The sequence below is a fragment of the Electrona antarctica genome (assembly GCF_951216825.1).
Source record: "Electrona antarctica genome assembly, chromosome: 12".
Classification (NCBI taxonomy): domain Eukaryota; kingdom Metazoa; phylum Chordata; class Actinopteri; order Myctophiformes; family Myctophidae; genus Electrona; species Electrona antarctica.
The window spans coordinates 50,425,660-50,441,915 of record NC_136793.1 but is presented as its reverse complement, the minus strand read 5'-3'; the positions used below and the strand labels follow the sequence as shown (position 1 = coordinate 50,441,915).

Sequence of the window (16,256 nt, the reverse complement as noted above, 5' to 3'; positions counted from 1 at the left end):
CCAAGCATGTCGGGAATGATTCAAGTTGGGAACACACGCGCCCCCCCGCCCATTGTGCAATACTGCCGTTTGTCGAATGGACTCGTCGAATCCATTGTCAGCTCCACGCGCGTCGCATTTTGCTTCACGCTGCCAACTTCGTTCACTATCTTTACTACTTGCTGCTCCGTTGCAAACGTCCTCACTTATATTGGCAGCGCAGCACCAACATAGGACATTCGCCCTATAGTTTTAGACCGCGACGGAGAGGGGGGGCGCCGTCTCAAGCCAACTCCAGCCACGAGAGAAGCCGCCGAGCGAGCGGAATTGCCGTGTCGAACGTTGTGAAATTCGCTTGGGCCGACTCTGAGCCCCGTTGGGAGTTGCGACCCGACAGGCACGGAAGAGTGAATCCTCGCCGTCGTCGTCGTCCCCCTACAGTGAACACAGCGGAGCGTTCCCTACCTCACCGACGGCCCGCCTCAGCCAATCACAAGGCACTCCTTCCAGCCCCTCCCAAAGTGGGGAGGAAAACGGGGTCGCGGCACTAACGAAGTAAAGCGGGCCAGGTTGGCCACTTTACACTACATTGTCTATGGCTAAGTGGCAAGAACACGATGCATACACCCCCACAAACACACACACACACACACTTGGTGCGTCCTCCTCAGAAGTGGTATATCCCGGTTGTCCTAAATCAGGGGTGCCCAAAAGGTAGATCGCGATCTACCAGTAGATCACAAAGGCTGTGCAGGTAGATCACATGACATGCCCCTAAAGAGTATTTAATTTCAATATATTGAAGAAAAAGTGCATTTGTCTTATACTGTACAGAATGTAACACAAACTGTACTATTCCGAAGCCCCCTCAGGTACATATTTAAACTATTTTCAGCAATGGTATAATAATTGATTTGGTGGGTAGATCTTGCCGAGCTGGTCATTTTGAAAGTAGCTCTCAAGTCAAAAAGTGTGGGCACCCCTGTCCTAAATCAATGGTTTGATCAAATTGCCAGTTGGCAGCAATGGTATGGTATGAAGGTGAACTATATGCCTTTAACAAGGGAATTGTAGTGCCACAAACGTCATGTTGTCAGTGACCCACACTCTGAGCCCATTTTTCACTTTCCTGTCTCGTATTCCCCGTCGTATTCCCCATCCCACAGTCAGCCTGTAGTACTGATGTACTTTCGGTACCGTAGAGATTTTCAGGACAATTATCGGTTTTTTCCGCTTTTAACCACTTGAACCGCAGTGTCCCTATTCTGGGGGGGGGGGGGGGATAGTTTGGTGAAAATAGCAGATCTACAAGCTCACACGACGCATCACATTGTGAGCTAGCATAGAGCCCTGCAGGTAAGAAGTACAAAAGCAGATCTTATATGTAGCCAGGACATAATAAAAGAGACTTTCCATTCAACCAAAAAACTTAACTTAAGCCCTTTAGACCTAAGTTCGATTCTACAAATGTATTTTAAAACCATGTTTCTATGTCAGTGGTTCTCAAACAATTTCATGTCAAGGACCCCAGAAATGATATGTAATTGGCCGCGGACCACCCATCTGAAAATATGTTGTCCCAGGGGCACCCTAGAAGCAAAGATTTGACTTAAAAACGTTCGCTCTGAAAGAATATATATTCAAAGATGTGCGCCACATTTTCACGATGTTTCAAAAATAGCAGATCTACAAGCTCATAGTGTGGCACCGAGTGCTATTTTTCAATAGCTAAAGCATAACATAATGCTTAAAACACGAAAAGGGGTTCCCGTTCAGAATTTTGAGATATTGGAATCAAAAGTGTCACTGGATATAAAACTGACAAATAAGACTTGATTCCTTTTAGTTTTACTGGCATCTAAAAAAAAAGAAAAGGACCCTAGATCCTAAATCAGTGCAAATACAGTAACATTCCACCAGGAGTCTCACCTGCCATACGCCAACAATAGCATTGGCTATGAGGATGAGGAGGATGACGAAAGGCTCCACAAAGGCCGTGACAGTTTCTTCTCCTTCCTCGAACCAGGCCAACACCTGAAATCAATCCAAAATGAAAACGCGAGTTTGTTATATTGAATGTATGCTGCTGCAAAGCATGTACATTTAGTAAGCACAGAAATAAAATACAAGGGGGGGGGGGGGGGGGGGGGGGGGGAAGCAAGCACAGACATTGAGAGACTTGACAAAATACATTGTTGATTACTACAAACATCTACAGTATATACCCCCATATCCACCCACATGTTATTAAAACAAAATGTGTTAAGACCTTTAGAGTAAGTAAGACGCGCGAACGCGGGAAGCGAACGCAGCTCGTACAATTAGAATAAATTATGTACTTTTGTAAGGTTTTTTTTAAGTTCTTTTTTTAGTGTGTGTATGTGTGCGTGCATGTGTTTAAGATTTTTTAAGATAAGTTTTTTTTGTGAGTGTGTGTGTGTGTGTGTGTGGTTTTTTTGTGTGTGATACAGCTGCGCCCTCTGGTGGCGGGCGGTGTTACAGCGTGACACACACACACACAGACAGACAGACACACAGACATGTTCTGCTAGGTCTCATAGTTAGTGCTCACTGCATTCGCAATGAATAGAGACGGCACCCGGAGGAAACCCTGAGGCGAAATGGACATAGTGGCCGGATTTGTCATTGCAGCTCGAGCCCGTTGACTATCATTGCGCAACGTTCATGTTATTGGGCCCATGACACGTGAACGGCTGTTTCATACGTGAGCGCGCGCAATGATAGTCAACGGCAGCGCGTTCATGTTATTGGGGGTAAATCCATCCCAGAATGCACTCTGTTCCTACCCGGAAGGAGGAGTGAAATCGCCTCATGCGCTTTTGAGCAACTTAATGATAGTGGATGGGAGGAGAACTCTGGTGCCGTCTCTATTCATATATACTCTAAGGTTAAGACACAGTTTCTCAGCTCATTAGAAAGGCTTCAGCAGTCCTCCTGTAGTCAGCTTAGAGCATATATGAATATAGACGGCACCCGGAGGAAACCCTGAGGCGCAATGGACATAGTGGCCGAATTTGGTATTGCAGCGCTGGGCCAAGAACATGAACGCGCTGGTCCGTTGACTATCATTGCGCGCGTTCATGATGACACGTGAACGCGGTTTCAGTGCAATGGCAGCGCGTTCATGTCTTTGGACCAATCAATCCCAGAATGCACTCTGTTCCTAGGAGTGAAATCGCCTCATGCGCTTCTGAGCAACTTAATGCAAGTGGATGGAAGGAGAACTCGGGTGCCGTCTCTATTAATATATACTCTAAGGTAGTCAGAGGCACGATTATAAATCGTAAAAATAGAGATCTGGTTTGGTTGTAATAGCAGTGTCAGCCCACATATTTGTCACATAAACATTCCTTGTATTTTGATTGAATCATCACTTTACTCCAGTGGTTCTCAACCAGTGGTCCAGGGACCACCCGTGGTCCTGGAGGAGGTTCCAGGTGGTCCCCACAGCTAAATGATGAAGAGTTGGTAACCACATGGATCCCGATAGATCTTTAACTCTTGAGAGTGTAAAATAAAACCGAAATGGACCATTACGGGTCCATTTGGTTTCATTTTACACTCTCAAGAGTTACATTATTGTTAAGCCCTTTTGATGTTAGCATTATGTTATGCTTTAGCTATTGAAAAATAGCAGATCTACAAGCTCGTAGCGCGCCACCGAGTGGCGCGCTACGAGCTTGTAGGTCTGCTATTTTTGAAAAATCGAAGAATGACTGACATAGAAACATAGCTTTTTCAGAAAACTGTCGGGATGTAGAAGACATTTTTAGAATCTGATCTCAGGTCAAAATGGGTTAAACAGAAGTCTACACAATTAGAGAATGTGCACATATTCTTTGGTATCAGGTCTGCAAGGCTAAATGTCATCAAATGGTGGTTCCGTGGCTCAAATGCAGAATAAATAATGGGCCTTGATATGAAAAGGGTTGAAAACGACTGCTTTACTCCACCGCGACACAGACATATACTCAAGTTTAGTGGTAGAGGGCAGGCACAATATTTAGTGTTTAATGTACCAAGGTGTTTATTGTACCAAGTTCAATAATAGGTCCCATTGGGGGTGCACGGGCAAAACACAGTGTGCTGGACTTCTGGCATCAGTGCTAACCACTTAACAAAAGAATAATGAACAAATGAATTCAAAAACCACTACATAATAATACGTCTGCAGTCACTGCACAGACCATTTTTGGAGTGGATGTGAATTCAGGTTTCCTAATAACAATTCTGTGAACGTCAATAATCGAAACAGCCGTCTTGCAGATCCAAACAGATCTCCACACAGTGACCACAGCGACACTGAACAAATGATTATGTTGTGAAGACGTTGCTGTGTGGTCTACGATGGACGGAAATTATTAATGTCGTCTTTAGCCGGAGGCTACACTTTTTCCTGCAGAGGGAAAGTGTAGCGGTCACGTCGAGGCCCCCCTTTGTTCTTGAATTACAGATGCTATTGTTGGCCCGAGAATTAAATCACGACCAAGACCTCTCTCTCCCGTTTCTCCTCCCAGTCCATTGCGCAGTCAGCACTCACTCGGCCTAAGTGAGACATACATAATAATGTCCCATAGTGTAATGGCAGCAATCACACAATGAAACTACACAGCCACAAACACTATTCTGATACTCTATTTATTCAACCCATTTTGGGCGGGAACCCCTTTTGGTGTTTTAACTAAGCATTATGTTATACTTTAGCTATTGAAAAATAGCAGATCTACAAGCTCGAAATCTGCTATTTTTGAAAAATCGTAAAAACGCAGCACAAATCTTTGAATGTATATTCTTTCAGAGCGAACGTTTTTTTTTATTTCGATGTCAGGCCTAAATGGGTTAACTTAACCCTGCATGGCATCCCTGTTTTGGGGCGAAAATGTTCTATAAAAATCTTTCAAAAAACAGCAGATCTACAAGCTCACGACTCAATGCTTTGCAAGGTGATGCATGGTGAGCTTATAGATTGGCTATTTTCACAAGATTTTTGAACTTTTTCTTTTTATATAGGCCTTAAGTGGGTTAAGTGGCTGGTCAAGCAAAACATTCCGTCCCCTGCTTCTCAACCCTGCCCCCCACCCCCCCGCCAAACAAACTAGGATGTGCTCGTTTTGCCTCTCTTGACAGTCATTCGAATAATTATTCTCTCGTCCGCGTGTTCCACGGCTGCATTCTCTCAGTGGTGGGGCAGAGTCGTGACCAACTGAGTGAGGACGCATCAAAGTGTCAAAACAATTTAGATTGACGGCGGATGGCCTTGGCCCATAGTCTATGTGGGTCGGTGTGTGGGTCGTGTGGAGGACTGCACTGGTCCGATTGGTGCCCTCCCACCGAGAACACGCACAGTCCAAATTTGGTTGTGCGTGCACCACAGTGGCGCTCTGTTCACGACCCCCCCCCCCCCCCTGCCAGACAGCAGCTCTACCGACACCTCTCTATCACCTGACTGGGGGGGGGGGGGCACGCCACGCAAACATACCAGCTCTCCAAGACAACAGACACATCCACATACAGTACATATCCGATCAGATCATCAGAGACTGGACTTGCGCTCGTTACCGCAGGCATTGTTCTGTGTGTCTTTAACCCATTTTGACCTGAGATCAGATTCTATAAATGTCTTCTAAATCCTGACAGTTTTCTGAAAAAGCTATGTTTATGTCAGTCGCTTGCAGACCTACAAGCTCGTAGCGCGCCACTCGGTGGCGCGCTATGAGCTTGTAGGTCTGCTATTTTTCAATAGCTAAAGCATAACATAATGCTAACACCAAAAGGGGTTCCACTTAAACCCAATATAATTACTTTGCCATATGACGAACAGTGTAAATGTACAAGCTGTGCCCATGACACCAGGTTCAAACTGGCTAAAGAGACACTATTCTTCTAAAACATGATCACCTCAACACTTGGGATTCTATAATGCAATCACTACATGATAATAGTACATTCATTATTATATCAATGACATATATATATATATATATATATATATATATATATATATATATATATATATATATATATATATCAATTATTTAGCTTTTAGTGTTGTAAATGTGGGCTATGGTAGTAGTTTGTGGTAGCGCGTAGTAGCACATTTGTCAATCATAAATGTTTAATTACAAATATAGGGAATGGACCCATAATCCCAATCTAAATTACTTTCAAATAGGAGTAAGGACCCATAATCACACATCTTTCTCCCTCAAACCACTCCGATAATGAAAATGGACAGGCAGGCAGCCAAGACTTGACTCAGAATATAGGATCTCGATGGCGTCGCACCAAAAAGCGGACTAGTGTTAAGCCTATAATATGATTCAGAATGGGCTTCTAACAAGCCACTGATGAGTGTATTACATTGTTGGTTTCACCGTCTAACCTTTTCCCCACCCCTTGTGGTGGGGGGGGGGGGGGAGAAAAGAAAAGTGTGTCAGGTCAGTCTTTACACGGCAGCAGAACAAGACGACTCGAATGCCGTGGCACATGGTGATAGCAACTCAATACGGCCCAACTGCTGCCGTCACCATTCCACGGACAGGTCGCCAGCCTTCTCAGCTGTTTTAACGGCAAGCGGCCTAAGCTGTGCGAGTGTAACCGCAGCCGCGCTTGGACAAACTGACGACGTTCACACTTTCAGCGCTATGCGTGCTATGCATCGCATTAACTCTCCCCTGGCAGTCATCACCCACCCCACCCCCCCCCCCCATAAAAAAAAACATCCAAAGTCTATCATTCATCGGTGTGATCGTGTAGAGCAGGGGTTCTCAACGTTTTTGGCCGGGGACCCCCGGAGATGCTTTGGCAGTGTCTCGGGACCCCCACCCCGCCCCCAATATAAATTGACTGCTACAATAACCTTAATAATAGAGACAATACACCATAAATAAATACTGAAACCAGATATAATCATTAGGGAAGGTGTATATGTGTACTATATGTAAACTCTTCATTTCCATTTGCCAGCCATTCAGTTGCAAAAAAAAATAATTTGGCGACCCCCAGAGGGGTCGCGACCCACGGGTTGAGAACCCCTGGTGTAGAGTATAGAGCAGGGGTGCCCACACTTGCCCATACTTGAGAGCTACCAGATCTACCCAGTAGTACACACCAAAAATATATATTATCTCATTGCTGAAAATATAGTTACATATTAGACAAATGCATTTGGAATGGGAAATAGAGGGAGGAAATGGAATTGGTAGAATTTGGTTTTGTATATATAAGTTTGTAATACTGTTGTTGGAAAAAACAATATTGCATTGTGGTTTTGAGCTGCCCTTTTTGATGTAAATCAATCAAGTGAGTCACCTTAATTCAAGTGGCAGATGCCAAAAATAGTTAATTTATTTATTTATTTAAATGATATATTTTAGGGGCATGTCATGTGGTCTACCTGCACAGCCTGTGTGATCTACTGGTAGATCACGATCTACCTTTTGGGCACCCCTGGTATAGAGTATCATAATACCGTAAATGTCTCCCAATTTTCCAATAAATAGCTAGGATAGCTCATTTACAAGCAATCCTATGCATGGGACCACGGAAGACATGGACTTGGACTTGAAGTCGGGACATGATGACTTAAATATGTTGGGTTTATGCACATCCTCCGATCTTGGTGCTGAGCCAAACTGTTAGATTAACAGATATCATGAAGGAAAGCAAAGGCTCGCAACTCACTTTTGTAATGCTCCAAGTATTTATTCACAATCACAGCAGGCAGGATCCGACATACAACGTTTCGACTGGTATTGGTCTTTTTCCAAGTGCTTTCTTTCATGCTTGAAAAGGTCCAATACCGACAAGTCGAAACGTCGTATGTCCTGCCTGCTGCGATTGTGAATAAATACTTGGAGAATTACAAAAGTGAGTTGCGAGCCTTTGCTTTCCTTCACTATGCATCATTTCATTCATATCCTAAAACATTTTGAATTTTTTGCCTTCTATAGGTTGTTAAGTGCCAGGGGGTGGACACCAGTTTTGGTCCTGGGTGCCACTGTCCCCATTATAAATAAAAGAAAGAAAATGTAATTATATTGTGCATGTCATGTGCATGTCATCACCTGCACACCAGATTAGAGTAATTTTCAAAATATGGATAAAAAAAATAAAAAATAAAAATGATTATTTTTTTTTCTTTTCTCGGGTTCTCGTTGGTGGCAACCAGTACATGGTTAGATTCATCTCGTGGGTGGCACCTAAATTTAATGGTATGGTCACATATTATGCAAATTATGAAAATTGTTCAACATATGCAAGTTAGCATCAGGCAGTTTCTACATGGGGACCCATACTCAACATTTCTAACATAGAACCTTGGTGTACTCAACATGTCCGGGTTCACAATGGGGCTCTATGGGCTGGCAAGTACAGAGATTAAAATAGGGTGCATTTTGCATCCCAAAACGCAGTTTATAGTTAAGGGACGCAATAAAACAAGTAAGACGCGGACACGGGAAGCGAACGCAGCTCGTAAATTGCAAAAACAACAATTAGAATAAATTACGTAATTTTTTAAGGTTTTTTTTAAGTTCTCTTTTTTTGTGTTTTTTAAGTTTTTTTTTAAGTTAAGTTTTTTTAAAGTTTTTCCTTTTAAAGTTTTTTTTTTTAAGTTAAGTTTTTTTAAGTTTTGTGTGTGTGTGCGTGCGTGCGTGCGTGCGTGCGTGCGTGTGGGTGTGTGCGTGCATGTGTGTGTGTGTGTTGTGTTTTTGTGTGTGATACAGCTGCGCCCTCTGGTGGTGGGCGGGTGGTGTTACAGCGTGACACACAGACACACACACACACAGACAGACATGTTCTGCTAGGTCTCATAGTTAGTGCTCACTGCGTTCGCAATCACTGCGTTCGCAACAACGACGTCTGAATCCACAGGATGCACTACTGTACTACCTTACTGTTTCTTATTCTAGTATTATTTTGCTAGCTTCAGTTATAATAATAATTTATTTTGTTTTCTACATGAATATAACCACATTATAACCATATAAAATGAAATGGGAGTTAAATACTGCAATTTGTAAAAAAAAAAAAAAAAAAAAGCAAAATATGACTCCTAACGTCGTTGAAGTGGGACTCATAAAATGTCCCTGGGACTCATCTATAAAAGACCATGCCTGCATCCCGGGACTCATTACATTGAAAACCCTATTTACATCACTGCATATGCATCAAATGATCAAAGTCAAGAATTAAATAACGTGATTAAGGTGTTGACCAATCCTAGGTTTAGCACTGTTAGATACCGCTCTTTGATGTGGAAACATTGGTATGAGTGCCTCTTATAGATTTTTTTTAATGTGAGAGATTTTTAGAGTTTTATGAACCCCTGTATTTATTTGTAACCGTTTGGAAGTTTTTAATTGTTGTTTGTCTTCTATTGGCTACGGCTGTCAATAAAGTTTGATTGATTGATTGATTGATTGATTGATTGAAAGGACATCATCATCAGTCAAATACAACGATCATGGAATAAATGCAATGCGGAGTGACCACTCCCACAAACCCATCAAGAAAAAGACTACATGACAAATTTGATGATACATTACTTACAAATGATATACACGCAGCCAGTAGAAGAATTCGAACGAGTAAGTCTTCGAACTGCTCAAGGACAAGTGACCATAATGATTTCCCTGTGGAAAAGGACAGTCAATTAGTACAATACCAATATGCAGCACGACACACAGTAGTATCCATGTATTATACGGTCTGTAAAAACATAGTAAAGAGAAAATAGACAGTTTACCTTCTTCAGCAGGTAACTCTGTGTGGGGGTCAAATCCAGGGACCATACAGGAGGAGGGGAAAAAAAGGGGGGACAACATTTAATGGTCTGTAATTAGAGATGACCCGATATCGTTATCGGAAAAGTATCGGTCCTTATTTGTCATATCGGTATCGGCGAATGTGCCAAGGGGGTTGACACTATGACAGGTAAATAAAAATGTTGGGGCATGTGGAGTTTGCTTTGGAGTTGCCCAAACTGCAAGTGCACATGAGTGAGGAGTCTGCTATAAACACAACACAAGATATATATAGCTAGATAGCTAATTAACACAACACGAGATCACAACACTGGTATCGGTATTCGGTATCGGCTAACACAGAAATTGTGGTATCGGATCGGGAACGAAAAAAAAGTGTATCGGGAGTTCGGGACATCCCCATCTGTAATAATTACTTTACATAGGAGGCAATGGGTAACCCATTCGGTTTGAAAAAAAAAAGGAGGGGGAATTCTGTGTTTATTCCTACCAATAACAACACTCCATGAGTGTTATATCCCTCAGTCAGTAACCTGACTGAGGGATATGCTGGTGGTCTGCTTCCATCCGTTTGTCTTGCTGACTGAGCGACTAGAGCTCTGAGAAAAGCATAGCTGGACGGTCACTTGAGGTCAGATCGTCAATCGTCAGTACGGTACGGATTAGCTTTAGACCAGGTCTACAGTACAGGTCTAGTCTAGCCAGGACTCTCGGTACACATCATGGCAAGTTCTGAAGAACAAACACCTGCACTTCTCCTCCTCCCCTCCTCCCCCCCCCCCCCCCCCCCCTCTCCTTTCTTTCGCCTTTCATGTTACTCAGTGATGATGTCGGCCCGTTCCGCTCTAGTGACTCATTTCAGCAAACTTGAGCAGAATACTAATGAGGCTTATAAGCTCAAGAGTTGCTATATAGGGGGTTTGTGCTGTATTATAATAACGAATAATTTACACATACAAATAGCTGAGAACTAATCCTCAAGTTAATTTGTTAATTTGTACAAATGGAACATTTGGGGTCTAACCTATTCCCTTTTGTACAGGGTTAAATAAACAGATTATTTTACTAGCTTGGATAAAGGGATACCTCGGGGTGACAATTATGTGTAATGTGTCAAATGACACATTACGAAAATAATAACAAGTATACGTTAATAAACACCATTTATTCAAATTAATTCAATGATTGGTGTAGTTTCTTCAATGAGGAAAGGAAACAAGGTAATAATCTGGTATTAAAATAAATTTTCCATTGAGAAAAAAGAAAAGGAAATCCACGAGGTCATTTGTGATGACGTCAGCAGCCAGATACCGGCTTGGTGTGATGATGGTGACATTTAGCCCAGTGCTGAACTGAACGATGACTAAGGACATGTTGGATTGTTGAGTTGAAGTCTAGTTTATTCTTAAATGCCACGGAAAAACACGATCAACAAACAAGACCGACACGGTTGTGTGTGTTTTCATTCAACAATCATACATACCGTTTAGGCCCCATTTCTCCCTCTGCCGTTTCACCTGGTCCAGGGCAAGTCCCGTGCTCTCATTGACGCAGAAATGAGTGTAAACTTCTTCAACACTCTTTGTGTGAGCGTTCTCCATGGTTGCTTTAGGTTGGACAGACGGACCGAAGCGTGCCTTTTAACAGTTCTCCCTTATGGCTCCTTTTCCTTCTTTACTCACAAGACAGCGGCGACTTCAGTTCACCGTGTATTGAATTAGTAGTCCTGGAACCTCCGTTGGTTTGGTTCCCCTCTCTCAAATTCAAACCCTTCAAAAAGAACAAATAGTTTGCCAACTAGCAGTCATCTATCCTTCACATTCGGATAGCTATAGACTAGGTATTCACTGGAACGTGACCCCGACCCCCCTTATTCCTTCTCTCTGCCCCCCTTATATGTGTTCACCCCTCCAGGCAATACTAATCCCAAGTAATATTTTGGGATAACAACAAATACCTCTCCCCTTCTTCCTCCTCGATGGGTGTCCTCCTGACTGACTGTCCTCCTTATCTTCCAAAAATGTTGTGGTGTGTGGGGGGGGAAGAGTTGCGAGCAGCCTAGTGTCCCGTTGAGGACTGCATTCACCCCGGTCTGACTGTAGCCTGTACTGTACCGTGTGTGTGTGTGTGTGTGTGTGTGTGTGTGTGTGTGTGTGTGTGTGTCCGCCGGCCGTTCGTTGACCGTGGTGGTGCAGCTCTGCTCTGCTCTGTGTGTGTGTGTGTGTGGGGTGGTAAAGAAGCGAGAAGCAGCGATGTGCTTGATATCAGTGTGTTGCCAGATTGTGTGAGAGAAACAAGCAACCAGGTCTATGTATGTATGAAAACAAGCCCAAAAGAAGCCACTCCACAACATTTTGAAATTTCAAATTTCAAATTCAATTCAATTCAATTCAATTCAATTCAATTCAATTCAATTCAATTCAATTCAATTCAATTCAATTCAATTGGAGCTTTATTGGCATGAGGAAACATACGTTTACATTGCCAAAAGCAAGTGTCTAAACAGGGGATGGACTTTTGGAACCCTACGTTAAAGTTTCTGACATTTTGATGACTTTAGACGTAGGGTTCCTTCCCGTCGACTTCAAGCGACGTGCTCATTTCAATATGCAGGCTGACTTACCCTCTCCGACGCGTGTCTGCGCTGTGGGTGTGACGCTGACATATTCCAAAAGAAGCATATAAGAGCTATAGGAGACAACGGAGACAACCGAACCCCCCGCGAACGGCGCAGAAGCCGTTAAGTATTTTTAATCTTTGTTAGACCGTTTTGGCAGCGCTGAAATTCTCTCTTGACTTCCTTATTGACATCCCATTGTCCCGCCTCCAGCACCGTGGCTGGCTACCTGCGACAGAGGCAGGAACGCGCAGATAGCCAGTTCCGGCGCTGGAGGCGGGACAATGGGATGTCAATAAGGAAGTCAAGAGAGAATTTCAGAGCTGCCAAAATGAAGATTAAAAATACTTAACGGCTTCTGTGCCGTTCGCGGGGGGTTGTTTTGGTTAGTAGCAAAAACTTATTTTCTTAGGTTTCTGTTCTTTTAAAATACGCTAAAGAGGAGAGGCTGGTCTGATTTCGATTTGAGATTTAAAACTGAAAGTCCCATAGCCTTATACTGCAGGGCAGAATCGAAGCAGTAGAAGGCTATGGACCAGAGCTACACAGGCATATGCGCGGTTGGCCGAACCCTCGGGTGGACCGGTCTGGGCCAAATGTTAAATTAGTTGTCTGTTCGTTGTGTATAATTTATGTTGTAGCCTACTGTTATGTGGTGTTAAGGGCTTGTATTTCAAGTATTTGTATGGGCCTCGACCCGAAAAGTGAGTAGAGTATCTGCACGCTGGTTGTGGTGGTGGCCCAGTCTGGGCCAGATTCCGCAAAAATGTCCGGGCAGAATTTTTGTCTAAGTCCAGCCCTGTGTCCACATATAATAAAACAGTTGAAAATGGGGAAAGTATATATAGTTTGAGGGGGTACAGCATTTTGTAAACAGAGGTATGTGTCGATTATCGATATACATCGATATATTATACATGTTATACAGGGTATAAAGCTTTTTTGAAACAAATTAAAATAGCATTTTTTTGCAGTCACTTTGGGACAAATAGCAGCATTTCTTTCTCAAGACTATTTTTTTTTTAAATGTTTTTTGTGTGGCTTTCGCCTTTTTTTGGAGGGACAGACAGTATGCTGACAGGAAATGGGGAGGGAGATGGGGGGAAGACATGCAGTAAAGGCCGTCGGGATCGGGAGTCGAACCCACGGCACACTGCCAGATTGGATTACCAGCCAAGGTGCCTGGACCACTGAGCCATGGCCCAGGCCTCTCAAGACTATTTAAACAGTATACAAAAAAGAAACTCAGATCTATGAAAACTGGGCAGTCTTTGACACAAACATGTTTAAACATTGGTTTAAATAACTACACTTTAGAAACACAAGTTGAACACGCCAAAAAACTGAAACCACAAAATATTTACAAGCAACTTTACTGAAAAACCAAGTGCCAAATCGCTTATAAACCGACATGGCAACACTAGCTGGATATATTCTGCATTTTATCAAAGAAAGCAAAGTCTACGTCCCATGGCCCGAACGGACAGCGTCGCTGCGATTGGTCGGTTCAGTTGGTTGTCAAGGTAACCGCTGACGCCACCACTGGTGCCTACCACTGGTAGATCCATGATTTTCTGATCACTTTTGGTTTGGTTAATGACGAGTTATATAATAAAATAATAATAACAATAACAATATTAATAATTGTGTGGTAATCCATTTAGTTACAGTTTCGTAGACAGTTACGTGTAGCCAGGTTATGATTAGGCCTATTTCTTTTGCATAGAAGTGTACATTTGTATGTATTTTAATAGTGTTTAAATGTCTTGATGAATTGAAAATGGAGGACCATTATGTAACAGGTCTTAGTGCTTTTTCTGGTTTTATCCTATTAGCAGATTTTGTACTATTGACCTGTACTTTAATTTAACTGTAGACTGTACCCATGTCCCATTCAACAAACGGTTACTGTTATAACATGTTCAATCACTCAGATCCAAATATAGCCAGCCCAAGCCTTTAGTTTTTGAAAATGAAACCAAACGATAATAATAATAATTAATAATAAATTACTAATAATAAATACAATTTATATAGAGCTTTTCTGAGTAGGCCTACTCAACGATGTTGTCTGGTGGTGGTCAGTGCAATAGCTGTTTACACAATGCTGGCCTGATCCCCTCCAACTTTCCCCATTTTCAACTGTTTTATTTTGACACTTGCTTTGGCAATTATAAAACGTATGTTTTCCTATGCCAATAAAAGCTCCTTTGAATTGAACTGAAATTAGTGTATAGGTCTATGGTGACCTGCCCCATGGACCGCTGTATTGTGTGTGTGTGTGTGTGTGTGTGAGAGAGAGGGGGGGGGGGGGGGGGTGCACAGAAGGGGCTATTGTCAATCGATGGCCTGCCCTGCCCTGCCCTGTCATTAATTTCGTCTTAAAGATCGTTTTACTAACCAGCTACCCAACCAATCACACAGCGACTGTCCCTCTGGGCTATGTGATCTTTACTGTACCATTATGAAAGTGTCTGTTCCAATTGCTCCGCTCTGTATGTGGAGTAATGTCATTGGATGGAAGACGCCCGAGGCGTTCAAAACCACACGGAAGTAGAGGCAGCTGGCAAACCCTCCTCGTTCTCAATGGGCAGTAATCAAATGGACTTTATAAGATTAATTTTGCATTTGTCTGACACACAGACACACGTCACACACACACACACACACACTGACTGCATCACGCGGACCTATATGACTATATCTGACCTCACCTCAGGCCATCCATCGTTGTGAAGGGGGGGTCAGCATCTGCTGCTGATCGAGAACGCCCAGGGCCCCCAGGCTGTCAAAAACCCAATCTAAATTCTAAACACTTGTTCCACTTCCACAGCGGAAGATAATTGTACCTTTAATTCCGTTTTTTACTACAGACATCTGTGGGAACATCAGCCTGAATTAATTTCCATTTCGTTTCTATCACAATATATATTTTTTCAATGAGCGTCGTTACATGGGGATTCAGGGGCTGGAACACGTCCAGGAATGTGTTTGAATTCGCTTTCAAGGACATTGGAAGATAGGTAAGAAATACCTTGAGTCCCGAACTACTAAGATGGGTGGAAGCTGGAAGGTCGCAGATGGGGCAGAGAGACCACAGATGATAGCAGGGCTGGATTGTATAGGTCAATCAATCTATATAAATGTCAGAACTCAATAAAAAAACAATCAATCTTAGTCTCCTTTGGCTGAGACTAGGGTTCCTGCTGTGCAGTGAAGAATTATTTAAGCCATGGTTGAGTCGAAATCATGAGAAGGGCCTAGTGCAGACACCTGCACCTCTGGCCTTATTTGTCCTAACTAAATAAGAGAATGCAACTCAAATACGTATTTGTCATAACCCCACCATACTATCTTAGATAACATTTAAATACATATTTATTTATTCAAAAAAAAAAGCTGAAAGTTTGGTAACGCAAGGTTAAAGGGGAATTTCTCCCTGAACCTTTTTTTTACAAAAGTAAGTTGATAATTATGTATATTGACCAAAAAATAAAATAAAAAATAATGATATAGGGGAGCTGGGCCTGGGGCTGCTGCTGGAGGGGTCTAACATCAGCTCACGTAGACCAGGAAGAGTGCAGTGTCAACAATGCATGGAGTGTTGCTGTCACATCATCTAGAACAGATGTGAACAAAAAACAACTGCGCAATTGAATAGGAGTTCTAGCGTTAGAGACCCCCCCCCCCCAGCCCCAGCTTCATCTCCAGCTGCAGCCCCAGCTCCCCTATATCTTTATTTTTTTTGAATATATTTTCTTTGTCAATATACATAATTATCAACTTACTTTTGTAAAAAAAAGGTTTAGGGAGAAATTCCCCTTTAAGGCCAGCCAGCTTCCACATCCACAACAATTAACTTTCAACTGCTC

The 16,256-nt window shown here is 42.7% G+C and overlaps 1 pseudogene across 1 annotated transcript in view; it reads right to left on the bottom strand.

The window, feature by feature from the left end:
• Positions 1 to 11,985, bottom strand: part of LOC306934707 (sarcoplasmic/endoplasmic reticulum calcium ATPase 2-like) — a 72,473-nt pseudogene extending 60,488 nt beyond the window's left edge. Inside the window, exons 1-5 of the transcript XR_013792550.1 lie at positions 11,725 to 11,985; positions 11,251 to 11,537; positions 9,749 to 9,766; positions 9,553 to 9,635; positions 1,909 to 2,013 (exon numbers count right to left, since the gene is read on the bottom strand). The product of XR_013792550.1 is annotated as a sarcoplasmic/endoplasmic reticulum calcium ATPase 2-like (transcript). The remainder of the gene's footprint in view (positions 1 to 1,908; positions 2,014 to 9,552; positions 9,636 to 9,748; positions 9,767 to 11,250; positions 11,538 to 11,724) is intronic.
• Between the last annotated feature and the right edge of the window lie 4,271 nt (positions 11,986 to 16,256).